Genomic DNA, 19,935 nt, shown 5'->3' on the forward strand with positions numbered 1-19,935 from the left:
TAAAGCCGAATGGCTAATGTGAAATATGTATGAGATATGTATATGTGGTAAAGCCGAATGGCTAATGTGAAATATGTATGAGATATGCATATGTGGTAAAGCCGAATGGTCAATGTGAAATATATATATGAGATATGTATATGTGGTAAAGCCGAATGGCTAGTGTGAAATATGTAGGCGATGTGCGTATATTGTGGCCGAACGACCAATGTGAAAGGTGTGTATTATTAGATATTTGATGAGGCAAATGAATTACAAATATGACAGTCAATGTGAATGTTGTAACATGTGATTAAATGTACATGAAACTTGGAAATATATTCCGGGTAAGACCCGATGACTACGTGTGGAGATTTTGTCCGTGTAAGACCCGATAACTTCGTGTGGAGATTTCGTCTGAGCTAAAGGTCTCGTCGATAATCTGAGTAGAGGTTAAAGCTATAAGACTTCGTAATAAGAATTGCTTATAAATATATTCAATGCGAAAGGTTAAACAGGTATGTACTCCAAGTTTATATGTGAGCTTGATTTGAACTAAATCATAAGGTAGTTATGTGATGCATACGAGAGCAATCTATGAGACTATTCCTATGATTATGTGACATCGGATCAGTGTGAGAGGTTATGTGAAATCATACAATATATTTATGTCACATGAGCTCACTTTTATGTGAAAGTTTATCTGCCTATTGTATATGATGAGATGTGCATATTCGGTAAAGGGATGGTATGCCCGAAGGAAGAGTGAAATAAAATATACGAACAACTATGTTATAATTTGATTGTTATCTGTTGACACTGCTTAAAACTTACTAAGCATTGTAATGCTTACTCCGTTTACTCTGTTTCCTCTGTTTTATAGATCTCATTGCGAAGCTACAGGCTCGGGGATCGTCAACAACTAGTCACACTATCACTATCCACCGCTTGTTACTGTTATGTTTAGAATTATTTTATGGCATGTATAGAATAGACTAGTGGCGGAAGAATATTTTTGGTTAATGTATATAAGCCATGCGAGAATGGCATCTTTTGAATGTTTACTTAGTGAAGTTTAAAATTTACCTCTGGTTGTGCTTAGTACTTATTTAAATGAACGATCTTTATTTCAAGAAAAAGTTCAAAATTTTACTGTTCTGACATGAGTTACAAGTCCAGTAATGCCCCTTACCTATTCTGGCGACGGTTACGGGATAGGGGTGTTACAAGCTCTGTGTTTCTGAATCTTATCAACAGGTGGCTTACTCAATCAAATCGGATCTATCACTTGTGGCACAACTTGGACTTGTTAAAAAGCATGTGGGGGTGGAGGTTGTTGAGCTACCAGATTCGTTCGTACGAATTCCATGAATCACTCACTCATCATTTGGAAAAAAGGCTTATTTAGCCTCTCCCTCGTGACTACTAATTACGAGTCTAGAATCAGACTGCACTGCCCCTTGAGTGGGAGCGGGTGCATTACTGTCAACATTGTCAGCTACAGCTCGATCGGAATCCATTTGCTATATAAAAATACATTTTAACTGTCAGGAATCATCACACTATCGCAGTTTATATATATATGGCATGTATAGCTAGACTATCACTCGCTATGTTAGTCCTAAAATCAACTAAACTATAGCTCTGATACCAATTAAATGTAACACCCCTAACCCGTATTTGTCACTAGAATAGGGTTACGAGGTATTATCGAACAATACACAACGTTCACATACATTGCATATACTTTTATGCATTCATATATAAAGTCCATTCAAATCATTCATATTTTCCCTTATAAGGCTCTACAAGACCTTAAAACATCCTTAGAAGTGGTTCGGGACTAAACCAATAACATTTGCAAAGTTTGAGAAACTTAAAAAAATTTTCATCATTAAATGGTCACGCGCTCGTGTGAACATGCCGTGTGCCTCACACGTCTACCAGACACGCCCGTGCTACAAGCCGTGTGAAAGCATGACATACATACTGACTTCCACCACACGGCCGAGGACATGCTCGTGTGCCATGGCCGTGGGAAAACTAGAGAGGTTACTGACTTGGGTTACACGACCGACCATACGCCCATGTGCCAGCCCGTTTGCCATACACGGGCAGTAGACACGCCCGTGTGTCTAGGCCGTGCCAAACCTATAGGGTATACTTACTTTAATTCGAAAGGTTACCCTAGGGGACACACGACCATGCAGCATGACCGTGTGTCACACACGGCTGAGACACACGCTCTGTAATAGCCCAAAATTGGGTCTAGTTGGAACAGAGGTTTCGGGACCACAAAATATGAGATAGAAATAATTATTTTATGATTATTTTGAGGTCTATGATATGATTTCATGATTTTGTGAAACTTTCGTGAAGAAATTCTATGCATAAAGTGCTCAATTGGAAGTTAGGGACTAAATTGAATAAGTTGCAAAACTTGCATTCTCGAAGTTTCTAGTATGAAATTGATTTGAAATATTAATTAGGAGGTCTTAAATAGAAATTTTACCAATTTCTAAGTGATGGAAAAAAATTGGACATGGATGGAATTTTTGAAAGTTTAGTAAGGAAGGGCATTTTGGTCATTTGGTAATTAAAAGAAATAAAAAGGGAAAATAAAGCCAAAATTGACTCATATTTTTCATGGAGGCTGAAATTACCATGGTGGAAGCCATGGCTAGGGTTTTCAAGCTTTCCAAGCTCAATAGTAAGTCCGTTCTAACCCCGTTTTTCAAGTTCTTTACGTTTTTAGAATCCTGGTAATTTGATTAAGCTTATTCTAGAATAATTTAAGCTAGGGTTCATATTTGGAAAAATACCCATAGGTGAAATGTGTTTATTTTGATGTTTTATAACAGAATATGAGGTTTTAAATTATGTTAGACAACTTGTGCTACTCAGTTTTGAGTGAAAACGAGTAAAAGGGCTTAATCGGTAAAAATACCTAATAGTCATAAGTATATGTTAGAGTGAGAATTTGATGTTGCCATAGAAGGGAAAAGTGATCATCATGACATAAAACATAAGAATATGGGATGAAGTTTAATTCCCAAGCCTAGGGGAAAAGTGTAAATATGCAAAAGTTTAGGGGCAAAATTGTAATTTTTCCAAAGTTTGAGTTAAGGACTGTTTTGAATAGTACATTAATTAAATAAGTAAAATATGATGTTTTAGATCTCGAAAAACGAGATTTGAACCTAGAATGAGAGAAAAATCAAAAATTGGAAAAGTTGGTAAAATGGCCGTTTTAGTATCGAGGTAAGTTCATATGTATAATAAGCATTAATTTATGCATGTTTCAATGTAAAATTGATATATTTACTATGATTGCTGAGGTGTTGAAAGTATGTAAGTTGGTATGATAATAATACAGCAATAATGCTGTAATTTATATTTGAAAGTTAAATTTAGTGAATTAATTGAATTATGTTAAATTAAATGTTTATGGTGCCCAGTTTATGAATTGATTTAAAAATATGTCTATGGTACATGAAGTGCATTGAATTATCATACATAAATGTGATTTCTATGATTATGGATATTATGAGAAATTGTAAGTTCATATGATTTTTAATAAAGCAATGTGTAATTTAATGTTATTGCCTTGATATTAAATGAGATGTAAGTTTATATGTAAGTAATACATCAATATTACTTGTATTATGATATTTTATAATAATATTGGAAATATGTTTGTGGATAATTACTTGATTGGTGAAATTATTGGAAAAGAGAGAGAAATCCCAGTTGAACATTCGAAAAGATTGAATAATATAGATGGAACGTAGCTAGGTCACATGTATGGTGCTGAGTGCACATCATGTGTACAAGAGAGCTACAAGACATTATGATGTAGCTAGGTCGCATGGGTGATACTATGTGTACACCATGTATGGGATATATGTAGCTAGGTCGCATGCGTGGTTCCAGGTGAAGGACACCATGTAGACAAGAGAGCTACGAGATAAACTGGCTAGGTCTCATGGGTGGTACTGAGTGTTCACCATGTGTACAAGAGAGCCGAACTATATGATGGGTGGAGCTATGTGCTGAAACCACCAAGTATCGAGGATTGATCCGAAGTGTTCAACAGGAGACTCTCTATGTATTGCTTTGTGAGTTTTGTGATGAATAAGTGCAGGAACTTGATTATGTGAATGATGTGTTCATTAAGTGACCAGGATGTGGTGAGGTTATAAACAAGTAAGTTATACATGAGGATGATTTTATGGTGACCTTGTGATCATGGGCCTATACTTGTGATGTATGAAATGTGGTGAAAATAATTTGTGATATGTATGTTAAAATGAGGTTAATACAAAGAAAGTGTGAAAGAGTGAATTAGCAATAAAATTGTTTTGGATAGTAGCAGTGATGTGATTTTGAAAAATCACCAAAAATAGTAGAAATTGAATCTAAGATTGAATGAGATATAAAATTAAAACTTAATGAGTCTATTTTCATATAAAAGAAACATAGCAAGAAAAGGAGTTCTATATTTTGAGATACTTATGTTTTTGTGAGACTGGTTCAGAATGATTACGTGATCCCCTGTTCTGAATTTAAAAAATCACAAAATTTTGGATAAAACTAATTAGAGAATTAAAATTATATTTTTAACATCCCTAATGAGTCTATTTTCAAGATAAATCAACATGAACATTATCCGAGTTCTGTACTATGAGATAATTAATTTTTAGTGAAGAGAGGTCAGAACTGTCAGAAAGTGAAACAGGGGAAAATTTAATGAATAAACTGTACTAATTGACTAAACCAAAAATTATAAAAATTTTATGGTGGAAAGATATGTGAGTCTAGTTTTAGGGGAAATTTACGGATCTTAATTTGGAGCTCTGTAGCTCAAATTATAAATAAGTAAGTGACAATGACTTGTGTGGACAGTTTGATGTGAGCATTTATTAGTAAATTTTGAAATCGTACTTACAAGAATGCTATATACATTAAGGATGTGGAATGGAGAGGAGGAGGAGGAAAATAAATATATGTGGAATACATGGAAACTATGGTATATGAAATATTGATATAATGAAATAAATGATATGTGTTTATAAGAAAACAGAAAGAGAATGATATGTATCATGACATGTATATATATATGACTAGTCTCAATGTAATGCTTGTTGGGTATGGAGTTGAATTGAAATGTTTCACGCAAACATGTTATTTTGCGCATCTGAATTGTGGTATTTTATAAAGATATGATCTAGTTTTAAATATGAATGCTTGATGATTAAGCTGAAGATATTTGGTAAGATGATAATCTTGGTATAAATGTATAAGTGGTACTATAATAAACAAGGTAAAATGAGTATGAGAGACACATGTATGATGACATATAAATGCTATGTTTGTGGTTTAATTGAGAATATTTAATCATTAAATGAATACCATGTTATATGCTTTTGATTTTGTATAAGTGTGTAAGAGATTAAGGTTGACCAAAGCTTGGAAAATAGCCTAGGTATATTCCACACAGGAAGAGATACGACCATGTGTCTCAGCCGTGTATGGAACACGACTTTGGGACACGGGCGTGTGGAGCCTTAAAGCATGAAATTTCCAAGATTTTCGTAAGTTCTCGGTTTAGTCCTGAACCCTTTCTAAAGTATGTTTTGGGCTTCGTAGACTCAAATAAGGGACTATGTGTAAGTGAATGAATGTTTTGAAATATGAATGAAATTTTATGGCTCGTATTTTAGTTTAATGTTTGTATGTTTGTCCAGTAACGTCTCGTACCTTATCCCAGCCTTGGGTACGGGTAAGGGGTGTTACACACTCGTGTCTCTGCCCTTGTGGACAAAAATAGGTCATTTATAAAGACAATTTGCCACCTTTCTTTCATGCACACAAAGCAACCCAATAATACCATTTCAATGCATATATAGGCAGTCAAAACATGCTAATTCATACACATATTATGCCATCTATCCTCAACCATTTCAACTACTCAATTCCATATTCAAAACATACAAACTCATTAGGCCAAAATCACTAAATTCACATAACTTCTAAATGTATTTTCATCACCTTACCATCAACAAAATCATGCCTCTCAAACATATCAATTCATCATCTATAAATACAATGCCAATGTCCCAGACATGGTCTTACACGTAATCTCAATACAATGCCAATGTCCCAGATATGGTCTTACATGAAATCACATCTCGATAACCTAATGTCATGACATTCATATCCTATACTATTCCTAAGGTTCGTACGGGACTTTTGGATATCGTAACTCTATCAACTCTTGCTCGTAAGTGCTCGTTCAACATTTAAAACATTTCCATGACAAGTAAACACATGTAATTCAATTTAAAGATATTTATTTGCATATGAACTTCCTCGTAGTCAGAATAGAGGGACCAGATCGACTATTCGATAACTTTTGATTTCTCTTGACCTAAATTTGATTTCTTTCGTTCTTGATCTATATATATTCAAAATTAATCAATTTAATCACCAACTCAATCAATTTCATCCACAAACACATATTTAAGCCAACTTGCATTTTGGCCCTAAACTTTCACATTTCTTACAATTTAGTCCTTATTTCAACAAACACAAAATTACACCAATTCAATTCAAACCCATGTGTTCCAAATTACTATAGTACCCCTAGCAGCCCATATTTCTCATTTATTTAAACTTTTAACCCCTCATTTTCATATTTTCATAATTTAATCCCTAATATCATTTTCATCAAAAATCTCTTTACTAAATATGTAAAACTATCAACAAATATTCATTTTCCATCATCAACATTCAAAAACACATAAATTCATCAATGGAAACTTTCAAAATATTAAGCAATTTTGCAAATTAGTCTCTGGGCTAGCTAGCACTCGATACAATGATCACAAAAACATAGAAAACATCAAAAATTGAGCTCAAAACACCAATTGAAGCTCACAAGGGCTGAACCCTAGAAAAATTCAATGGTTTCTTTTCCTTCTTAATATTCAGCCAAGATGATAATGATATGGACAAAACTTCAATTTGTTTTTATTTATTTACCATTATTAACTATTTTACTAAAATACTCTTGGTTATAAACATTATTAAACACATAATGGATGGTCATCTTTGTCTACTCACCCTTTTAAAGGTCTAATGTCAACATAAAGACCTTTGGTTTTAAAAAAACATAGCATTTAGGCACTTTAACTTATAGCATACTACTTTTGCATTTTACGCGATTAAGTCCTTTTTTTCAAATTAATCAATTAAACGATAAAATTAGCTCATGAAATTTTCCCACATACATATTCACATGCTATAAACATAAAAAATAATATTAAACTAATTTTACGACCTTAAATTTCTAGTTTCGAAACCATTGTTCTGATTTAGCTAAAATCGGGTTGTTACATTTTATCCCAGAGATTTGTGTTCTACAATATGGCTAAAGGGGTTCGAGTATGTTTTGCATGATTTTATAAATAACTTTCAAATAATCAATGTTTCATCTTTGCCATTAGAAATGACGTCTGTAACTTGTGCGGAAATGGTAAAACAAACTTATGTATTTGATCTCGGAAGTTGTTGTTTTGTACTGTTGTTGAAAGTATTCGAGCATTGGATTCTTGATTTGCATAATTATCTGAATAACTTTCAATTTTTTTATGTTTCTACTATGTTTCCAGCCACGAAACTTTTGAGTCATATAGAAAAGGTAAGACAACACTTCGTCTTTGATTCCAGAGTTGGTTTGTTTGTTCCGTCTTTGAAAAGGGGTCTGGAGAAATATTTTGTGATTATATTTCACGATGTCACTAATTTATCTCTTTCATGTGTATTTGACAACTTGGCATGGTACTCTTTAAAAGAGGAAGAGTTTGAAAAGGTTTTAACGAGAGTTAACCTTATAATTGTACACTCGTACGAGAAAGGGTGTTCAATTAACCATTCTTTTTTTCAATCTAAGATTGATTTTTCAAATTTTTGGAAGAAGTGGTGTCAAGTTGAAGTCCAAAAGCAATTGTGATCATGATTAGCAAATTTTCTTCGCGAGCAAATGGTCCAATTTGAGGACAAATCATTCTCAAGAGGGAGGGAATGATGTGATTCTGGTCACATCATATGACTCGACAAGAAGGATTCAAGATTGCCTAAGTTTGAAGGGCCCAAATGCAAGATGAAACCTTTTGTTGGGTTTGATTTATCATGGGATAATTTTAAAAGGACTTTAATTAAGTTTAATTTAGTATATGTTTGCAAATTTAAATTAATGTCATGCATTATTAATCAACATCTTTTAATTATGACATGTATTATATGTTTTGCATTTATAAGTCATGCATTATGTAACTCTCATGATTAGTTAAGTTTGCATCACAAATAATGACATGCATTATGTAACTCTCATGTTAGTTAAGATTGCATTATAAATTTTTCCATGCATTGTGTAATTCCCATGTTAGTTAAAGTTTGTATCTTTAAATTATGTCATGCATTAGGTGTAACACCCCAAACCTAGCCTAGATGTTATGGTCGAATCTGAGAGTGTTACAAAGAAAGGGTTTTGAAATCGACTGTATTATATTAAAATATCATTTAGTTTATCGCTAAAATGAAGTCTGTATTTTTATAAAACATTTCAATTAACACATTTTTTACTAAAAACCGTCGATAGTTGTTCTTTCAGAAAACGTTAATTTGCAGCAGAAGTTTTATGTGTCATTACATGTCAAAAAACCAATTTTGTTTTTCAAAATGTGAGAAATCGTTATGTACGAAAATTTGTTTGTTGTGCGTCGCAAAAATCATAATCAAACCAAAAGAACAACAAAACCCAAATAAACTAAATATTCCAGAGAGTCTCAAAATTACAAAACTCTCAAGAAAAACTAGAATTAAAAATATAACCGATAATTAAAAGATAGTTTTATACTAGTAGTCATTGTTGAGCCTTCGTCGCATCGACCCGCCTATGTCTAAGGATTACCTGAACAGAACAGACGAACAGATGTGAGTTTCATGAACTTAGTGTGTAACTCATAGAAACATACATGCATAAAATTTAGATTTCCAATATATCATAACAGAAGCAGACATAAGTCCTTAACAAAATCAAATCATATTACAATCAGATTATCAGAAATATACGGATATGCAGAATCCTACCCCTATCCTCTACACACCATCTCCATCCATCTCAACACACCATGTGGGTTATAAAACAGCCACCCATCTCTACACACCACACAGTGTCTGTACGACACTTATCAGAATAGTATGCAGTCAAGCTACCAAAAAATAGGCAAAATGTCACCTTACAGAACAGTTCCTCCACATATACAAATCTCACCCCACATGCAAATAATAATATCAAATAATAGATGTACAGAATTAACATGATCCGTATGCTTCTGTACGGATAAAATACATGCATGTACAAAACATTTAGACATACATATCAGTTTTCCTAATCTCAAATTAATCTATCAGAATGGTAGATATCATGCATTAGGGTTTGATTAGCCTTATCGACCCTACAGAAGGCCCACAGTCGATTAGAACGACACGTACGACCTTAAGGGAAATTTCATAATTTTTGGCCCACCCGCCCAAAACGACCTTGCCCATGTGGCCCGTATGACCACACACTTTCCCGTCACACGGTTGTGTGTCGCACATGGCTGGGCACACGTCGTGTGGCATCGACAGGCCACTTTTTAGCTTTTTCTGAACCTCGATTTCTCATGTTTTTGTTACACACTTGGTATTTTTCTGTTGCTGATGCAATCCAAATAATCCTAGAACCTAAATTGATAATTAACGTAACCAATTTAAATGATAATTCGCAAGAACGTAACTAAAAATAATCCCCAATCAAATTAAAATAACCCTTCATAACACAACCACACACTTACTGATGAACAAGCCGCCACTACTAGAGGATTGTCCACTGCCTCTTGCTCTACTCTTAAAACGCATCAGAATTTAAACAAGGTCACTAATCCGATAAAACTAAAACCAATGACCATCACCTCCAGAAAAATGCATAGTATACTAAACTTGAATACTTACCCTTGGATTGCAGTCAAAGAATCGCCCTACTACTTCAAAAAAATTAATAGCAACCCACGTTAAAAGAAATTCCCAAACAAAAATTGAAGGAACAGACAAGAAGACAGAAGCAAGGAAACCCATTTTGAAATTGGGGTTTGCCACGTGACTAGGAAACTATTAGAGGAAAGAACGTGGATTTTTTTGTTTGTAACAAAATAATAATAATAAAACAAATCAAAAGTAAAATGGATTTAATTAATCCTTATCCTTCCCTTTAAAAAAAACAAGATAGATAAACACAAAGTAATTTAAATACTTAATTTATTTGTTTATTTCAAAACAAGAGACACAATATTTAAAATAACCACTTGAATTATTATTAATATAAATTTTTTACAAACTCATTTAAAACCATTTCAAAATTATTTTGACAGTAAAACATATTTTATTTAAAATCAGATAGGCTTAGGAGCAAATAAAAACAATCAAACTGAGACTCGAAACCAAGACCTCATACACAGAATTAAGGCACTTAACTACTAAAACAGATACTGATTTATGACAATTTGTAAAACAGACTTTAATAAATCAGGACATTACAACTCTACCCCCTAAAAGAAATTTTGACCCAAAAATTTACCTGATTCAAACAAATGAGGATACTATTGATGCATCGAGTCCTCAGGTTCCCAGGTGGCTTCCTCAGTACCGTGATTTCACAGTAGAACCTTAACCAACAGAATAGATTTCTTCCTTAGAACCTTAACATCTCAATCCAAAATCTGAACTGGCTCCTCCTTAAATGTCAAATCAGGTATAACCTCGATCTCCTCAACAAAAACAACGTGAGATTGGTTGGACCGATACCACCTTAACATAGAGATGTGAAACACATCATGGATACAGACTAACTCTTGAGGTAGTTCTAACAATAAGCGACCGATCCCACATGCTTCAGAATTCGATACAGCCCAATAAACCTAGGGCTTAACTTGCCCTCATGTCCAAACCATAAAACTTTCTTCCACGGGGATACCTTAAGGAAAAAAAAGTCCCCCACGGAATACTCGATACCCCTCATTTTCAGATCTGTACAGGACTTCTGTCTATCAGAAGCTACCTTAAGACGATCCCGTATCAGTCTAACTTTGTCCTAAGTCTCAGAAACTAGCTTAAGACCCAAAACCCATTGTTCACCCAACTCAGTCCAACATAAAGGAGTGCAACACTTATGACCGTATAGAGCCTCGTAAGGTGCCATCTAGATGTTAGACTAAAAACTGTTGTTGTAGATGAACTCAACTAAAGGCAGAGAATCCTCTCAGTTACCTCAGAAATCAATCACACAACTTTAAAGCATATCTTTCAGTATCTAAATCACCCTCTCAGATTGACCATCAGTCTGAGGATGGAACGTAGTATTGAAGTCCAATCTCGAACCCATAGCATTATGGAGTTTTTTTTCCAAAATCGAGAAGTGAAGCGAGGATTCTTATAAAAAATTATTGAAACCAGAACCCCGTGAAGTCTCACAATCTTAGAAATGTAGAGCTTGGCCATTCTATAGAGAATAATCCATTCGAACCGAAATGAAGTGGGCGAACTTGGTCAACTGATCCATGATGATCGAAACAGAATCATTCTTAGTAGGTGTTAAAGGCAACCCACTAACGAAGTCCATCGTAACACATTCATATTTCCACAATGGAATCTTAATGGGTTGGAGCAAACTCGAAGGCAACTGGTGCTCAACCTTAACTTGCTGGCACATCAGACAATAAGCAACGAAATCTGTTACCTCTTATTTCAAACCCGACCATCAATACAGTTCACGAAGATCCCGATACATCTAATTTCCACTAGGATGCATAGCATAAGGGCTTCTATGTGCTTCCCTCAAAATCAATTGTCTCAAATTAGAATCGTTCGATACACAAACCCGTCCCCAAAAACACTGAACCCCATTCTTATTCAACCTAAAATCAAATGTACCCTCACTCTCTACCTGACGAAAATGCAGAATTAGAGAATCATCCCCCAACTGTTTATCTTAAATCTGATCAATCCAAGTCAACTTAACTTGCAACTTAGCTAACAGACTCCCATCCTTAAACAAACTGAGACGAGCAAACATCATCTTCAGATCAGACATTGCTCTACGACTGAGAGCATTAGCCACCACATTAGCCTTACTGGGATGACACCCTATCGTGCGGTTGTAATCCTTAAGCAACTCAATCCATCTACGCTGTCTAAGGTTCAACTCATTTTGAGTAAGGGGTACTTGAGGCTCTTGCGATCGGTGTAGATGATACACCTTTTACCATACAGATAGTGCCTCTAGATCTTTAAAGCAAACACCACGGTAGCTAACTCGAGATCGTGTGTCGGATAATTCCCCTTATGTAACTTAAGATTTCAGGATGCATAAGCCACAACCTTACCATCTTGCATTAGAACACACCCCAATCCGACATGCAACACATCACTATAAACTACAAACTCCTTACCAGATTTAGGTTGTATCAAAACAGGAGCCTGAGTTAGAACAGACTTGAGCTTCTTGAAGTCAATTACTAAACATCAGTCCAAACAAAGGGAACATTCTTGTGTAGAAGCTTAGTCAGAGGAGCTGTAATCAATGAGATCCTCTCAACAAACCTCCGATAATAACCCGCAAGATCCAGAAAACTGCGGATCTCAGAAACGTTCTTTGGCTGCCTCCAATCAAGTACCGCCTCAATCTTTCTAGGATCAACTCAGATCCCCTCAGTAGAAACTACATGCCCCAGAAATGTTACTTCCCGCAACAAGAATTCACATTTGCTCAACTTAGTGTAGAGCTGTTTCTCTCGAAGTATCTGAAGCACTACTCTAAAATGCTCATCATGCTCATCCTTAGTCTTAGAGTACACCAAAATATTGTCGATAAAGGCTACGACGAACTGATCCAAAAATGGCTAGAAAACCCAATTCATCAGAGCCATGAATGTAGCCAGAGCATTCGTCAAACCAAAAGGCATTACTACGAACTCATAATGCCCATAACAACTCCTAAAAGCCGTCTTATGAATATCAACTTCCTTAACCCTGAGTTGATGATACCTAGATGGAGATCTATCTTCAAGAATACCAAAGCCTCATGAAACTGATCAAACAAATAGTCGATCCTCGAAAGTGGGTACTTATTCTTCACAGTCAACTTATTCAACTATCAGTAGTTAATACACATTCTCATGGTACCGTCCTTTTTCTTCACAAACAAAACTGGTGCCCCCCACAGAGACACACTAGGATAGATAAACCAACAATCAAGAAGCTCTTGAAGCTTAGCCTTAAGCATTGTAAGCTCATTCGATGCCATTCTATATGAGGCGATGGACACTGGAGTTGTACGTAGTAGAAGCTCAATGCCAAACTCAACTTTTCAATTTGGAGGCAAACCCAGCAACTCATCATTACATCCAGAAATTCCCTTACTATTCTGATATCCTCAACAGAAGAATCCTCACAAATTGAAACATTTACGAAACTAGATATGCTTCACACCCTTTCCAAACTAGTTTCTCGGCTACTAGAGTGGAAATCATATTGGATAAGTAATCCCATCACTCGCTGATCACAACCACTTCCACATCATCCTCGATTCTCAAAATGACCCTCTTAGTCACACAATCCAAACTAACTCGGTGCTATACTAACCAGTCCATACCTAGAATCAAGTCGAACTCCCCAAATGGTAGCTTCATCAGATTTGCCAGAAACACAACGCCTTGAACTTCAAGCGGTACATTCCTATATAGTCTATTAACCCGAAAAGATTGACCCAACAGACTTAGTACAAAAATCTCACCCGAAGTACTCTTAACCATAATCCCCAGGTTTTTAGAAACAAAACTAGCTACGCACGAGCGTGTTGACCCTATGTCTATCAAAGTAGTATAAGGGACATCAAAAATAAAGAACATATTCGTAATCACATAAGGGGCGTCTCAGTCTTCACGGTATCAAGCAGCATAAACCAGTGCAAGCTATCTTGCCTCAGTTTGATTCGTAACTCTGCTCGGTGCTATCTGTCCTCTGCCCAAACCATTGTCACCCCTAGTTAGACCATGACCTCTAGATGGCTGCTATACTACCCTCTGAGGCTCAACAAAACCCAGACCCATAGCTTACACCTGATCGAAATACTATGGACACTCCTTAATCCAATGGTCCACTAACCCACATTGCAGACATGCTCCTAATCTCCTCCAACACTCACACGGATGGCGCCTACCACAATCACCGCACGGCTAAACCCCAGTAGGAGCAACTGGAACCCTTTTTATTCTTGCCTCTCTCATGATCCCTGTTCCGGCACTCAATACACTTAACCTCTTTGGTGATCTTCGCCTTATCTACCAAATTAGCAAACTCTCGCTCTCTCTGCAGAGCTATCAATACCCTCAGACTATCCCTCAAACCATCCTCAAAGCAGACACACTTCTCATACTCAAATGTCACTATGCCTCGAGCGTAGCAGCTCAGTCTCAGAAATTCGGCCTCATACCCGGCCACAGTTCATCACCCTACATGAGATTTATGAACTAACGTATGCGAGCATCCACACCCTCTGACGCCCCTAAACAATTTAGCTCTATTAGACTAAAGTCGTTTAGTTACCGACCAACGACCCCTAGATCCAAAATGAGGTCTAGCGACCCTCTCCAAAACCCTCAGCATGGCTTGGGACAATGCATCGTCCCCAACCGAGCGGCTTTGAGACCCAGTCTCGGTAGTAGGTGAAGCCAGTGTCACACACAATTTCGTCTAATGTTTATTTATAGATTCCAACATGATATTGTTAGAATTAAATTGAAAGCAACCGTTTACCAAACATCTAATGGCTTAAAATGCTAAGAAAAAAGTTTTTGTACTTCTTATAGGAGTGATCAAAGATGGGTTAAGCATGCATTTCGCCCGTAGGCCATCAAAGGCCTACACAACTAAGACAAGAAAAATAAGGGAATTTTGAACCAAATGTAACTTACAAGGTGGCGTAATACGAGGAAGACAAGGCCAGTCATGATCAATGGAAAACAAAAAGAGTGCAAAAAAATCTTGATTCTACACATGAATTTTGGGAAGAACCAAAAACCTAAAAAGACTAATTGGGTCATGGACCAATATCAACTTGGTTAGCGCGAGGAAGAGAAAAGAGAGCTTGTGGTGTCTAAGATATTTTTCAGACTCAACCAAGGCAATGCAACTAGTTTGATCGAAGTAATGCTACAACAATCATTGAAAGAATGACCAATGTCGTCACTGTCAATCCTAATAATAATAGATGAGATAGCGACACTCTTAGTTATTCCTCAAAGGAACAATCGATCTTTCTTAAAGATGAAGTGTTTGGAATAAGGATTGATGTCAGGGTAATGTTTGGATGAGATCAAAAGTTGTTAAGCTTTCAAAAGAAAAAAAAGACAACACTATTTCAAAAGTATGCTAACATGGAAATTCATAAATAATTTATTATTCACGAGAAAAAATCCATGTAGGTTTCCTTTAATAATTTTAACGGTAGTGACCAAAATGAACAAATTATGTAATGTGAGTGTTAATTTTCTAAACTTCATTTTTTAGGCGCCTAAAATAATTTTTTTTGAAAGTTGGGTGATTACTTGTGTAACACCCCAAACTCTGCCTAGACGTTATGGCCGAATCTGGCAATGTCACATTGAAGTATTTTTCGCAAAGTATAATATCATTGAAGAACCCGTTCTATATTTAACCTCTATGTGATATTTAGCAAAGATTCAAGGATATCCCATTTATTTTCAAAGCTCAAGTCGTTTGACAAAATGTTAACCATATTAAATTTGTTATTAATTTTAAAACATTATTTCTTGCAGAAACTTCTGAAAATATGTTGTGTAAATGTGGTGATTTGGAAAAAATATTTATCTTTCTGAAAACCCGCATCCTACTACTAGCAGATATAAATCAAAATAAATAAAACCCCAAACTTAAATATTAAAAATTATAGAGGCCTTATTACATTTAAAACACCCAAAATAAAACTATTTGTAATTTAAAACCCAAAAAGAAAGTCCATGCAGTTGTGTGGCCACCTTCACGTCCCTCGCAACACCGGCCCGCCTAAGCCTGGGGATTACCTATACAGATAAACAAATGGGTGAGTTTTGAAAACTCAGCGTGTAATCCCATATCAGATAACCACTCAGAGAGTATATACAGTCTAGGCCTAAACCCAACTCAGTCATGGTTCAATTTCAGTCAGGGCCTTAGCCCATTATAGTATCGGTATTAGTGTGGGCCGGAGCCCATCTCAGTAATAGTACAGTACAGATATGCAATCAGTAAATCCTACCCCACCAGCCTCTACACTCCATCTCCGTCCAAGCCTACACTCCATGTGGGGATAAAATCAACCCACCCATCCCTACACTCCAAGTAGTACCAGTTGCGACACTAATCAGTATTTGCAGTAGAGCTGCTAGTACAGTACACTTTCTCCAATCACAATAAATCCCATCCCCATGCGACATATCATGCATCATGTCATAATATCATACATGTGATCAATATGTATAAAATGGCATGCTCAAACATAATCATACATCTCATAGGGGCATATCAGTCATTTTGTCAATTAGGGGTCTAGGTACACTTACCGACACAATAGTAGGTCCACAATCGTCTCGGGTGACCCGTACAACCTTAACAGTCAAACAGTAAAAATAGGCCCATGACCCACAATGTAGCCCATATGGGCCACACATCCGTGTGGCCCACATAGCCCAAAATGGCCTTGGACATGTAGATTACACAGCCTGGCCCAATATTCTCCGCACGTTCGTGTGGATTACCCGTGTGGGACCCACGTGCCCGTGGGGCCCACACGGCCTAGTTTGGCCTAAAATGGCCCAAAATAACCTCGGCCCATGAAATTGCTCATGGCCGGTCTCAACGATTATACGCCCATCTTTAGGCGTGTGGACTACCACACGAGCGAGCGCACGCCCGTATAGCTTCAACAATCACTTATTTTGGCTTTTGCCGATCTACGATTAAGGGCAATGTTTTTACACACCTTGCTATGAAAATGCATGAAAAGCACACGAGCACCAAAACCTACATTCAATCAAGATACTCCATTAATCATTTAACAATAGGGTTAACGTCTCCTCTTAATACTTATCCTAAAATATTTACTAATACTTGCCTTGATTGAACGAATGAAGAGCACATACTTAATCCGATACGCGAGACCGATTACAAACTCCTTTAGAGATTACCTGCATTCCAAATGAACTTATTAACTAACATAGTACACGCACATAGCTTGAACCAAGTGTAAAATCACTTACTGAAGGTGTAAAACTGAGAATAGGGAAGGGAAGCAATCGGCCTACTATCCCCAGAATGATCACCCACTACGACAGAGACAAAACTAGCACAACCACAACCCTAGCAATTGTCGGCAACAAAAGAAGGTGTTAGATGAAAACTATTCATACTGAAGAAAAGGAAAATGAGTGTGAAAAACCAAATAGCAGCAATTACCACCAAGATCGACAGAGAAGAAGAGAGAAGAGTCAACACAGAGAGGGTAAAAGAAAGAGTGGTATTCAGCCAAGTACAACCTATTGAGAAAGCCAGAAAAAGAGAAGCAAATGGTTAATAAGAAACTAATTGGAAGAGGGAAGAAGAAGAAGAGAATCAGCCAACAAAAGTTGAAAGGATTTGAGAAAGAGAAAGGAAAGTACTCGGCCAAACAAAAGGTAACAAGGGGAAAAACAATTGCTAAAGGAGTAGAGGGAGAAGAGAAAAAACCAAAATAGACAAAATGAAAAGTACCCGAATGATCCCCTAGCAGAATTCGGCTATCCAAAAAGTGCAAAAAAGGACCCAAAAACAATTGTCAAAAATCGAAAATGAGGAGAGAAAGCAACCAAAAAAATGCACAACGATCGAAACTAAAACTCACCCAAAGTCGAATTCTTCCCCAAAATTGATTTCTTTAAGTGCCTAAAGTTCAAATTTTGTAACATCTCGAAATAGGGCCTAAATGGAATAGTGGTTGTGAAACCGCAAATCTGAGATAGAAAAGTTTATTTCAATTAATTTTTATGATTTACTGAGTGATTAGATGCATGTGTTAGAGTATTGATAAGAAATTTTATAGATTGCATGTTTAATTTGCCTATTAGGGCTTATTTGCAGAAGTTGTTGTAACAGCCCGATTTAGGGCCTAAACGGAACGATGGTTTTAGAACCATGAATTCGAAGTTGAAAAATTTATTCCGATTAAGTTTTAAGGTTTATTTATTGATTAAAATATTGTGTAAAAATATCATTAAGTAATTTTACTGATAAAATGCTTAATTGGACTTTTAGGACTAAATTGCAAAAGTTGCAAAATATGTGTTCTAATTCATAAGTACTTGATTGAAATGGGGGTTTAAAGAGGAGGTCCTTAAATGGAATTAGACCATTATATTTTGTTTGGACAAAAATAGGCATGAATAGGACAAAATTTTAAAGAAAGGCCTTAAGGGCATTTTAGTCATTTGGTAATTAAAAGAAATAAAAAGGAAAAATAAAGCCAAAATTGACTCATCTTTTTCATGGAGGCCGAAATTAGCATGGGGGAAGAAATGGCTAGGGTTTTCAAGCTTCCCAAGCTCAATAGTAAGTCCGTTGTAGCCCGTTTTTCAAGTTCTTTACGATTTTGGAATCCCGATAACTTGATTAAGCTTATTCTAGCAATAATTTAAGCTAGGGTTCATATTTGGAAAAATACCCATAGGTGAAATGTGTTTATTTTTATGTTTATGGTAGAATATAAAGGCTGAAATTATGTTAAACAACTTTTGCTAAGCGGTTTTAAGCAAAAATGAGTAAAACGGCTTAATCGGTAAAAGTTGTTATTGTTCATAATGTAACGCCCCGTACCCGAGACCATTTCTGGAGTCGAACACGAGGTGTTAACGGACTTAACTCATTTACTTACACAGTTCATTTTAAAATTTCCAGACAAGCTGGCTAACTGCATCACAGTTACTTTAAAAATCATATCTCGAGTTCCAGAATTCGAAAACCAATTCCGTAAATTTTTCCTCAAACTAGACTCATATTTCCATCTACAATTTTTTTTCCAGAATTTTTGGTCAAGCCAATTAGTACAGTTTATTCGTTAAAGTCTCCCCTGTTTCAGCGTTTGACTACTCTGACCTTCATGCATTACAACTTAGATATCTCCCTATACAGAGCTTCAATACTTATGCCGTTTGCTTCTAATGAAACTAGACTCAAAAAGGAATCTATACATACAAAGCATGACTTCTAATTGTCTCTGGTTAATTTATGGTAAATTTTCAAAATCAGAACAGGGGATCCAGAAAATGCTCTGGCCCTGTTTCATGAAAACTTAAACATCTCATAAAATACGGCTCATATGGTTGTTTCGTTTCTTTCATATGAAAATAGACTCATCAAGATTCGATTACATAATTTATTCACTATTTATTTCCATTCCTACTATTTTTAGTGATTTTTACAACTTACGCCACTGCTGCTGTCAGCATCTATTTTAAGGTAAATCTCACCTATTTCATAGTTCCCCATGAATCAATTAGCAAATTGACATACATTATTTTCGAGTATAATCACGATTAGCCACGACGTACGTAGCACCAATAGGACCATGGTTGGCCATTCCAATGGCTAGTCATTACCAAACATTTCCATACCACTTAATAACCATATCACAAGACCATAATGTTATGCTTCAAAATATACGAGCCATTTTCGCATGGCTATACGAATACACATTACCAAAGGGTACTTAATTAACAACAAGGGTCAGCCCTATACATGCCATTTTTCAAAATTGAACTAAAAGAG

Source organism: Gossypium hirsutum, chromosome A04, assembly GCF_007990345.1.
Source record: "Gossypium hirsutum isolate 1008001.06 chromosome A04, Gossypium_hirsutum_v2.1, whole genome shotgun sequence".
NCBI classification, from domain to species: Eukaryota; Viridiplantae; Streptophyta; class Magnoliopsida; order Malvales; family Malvaceae; genus Gossypium; species Gossypium hirsutum.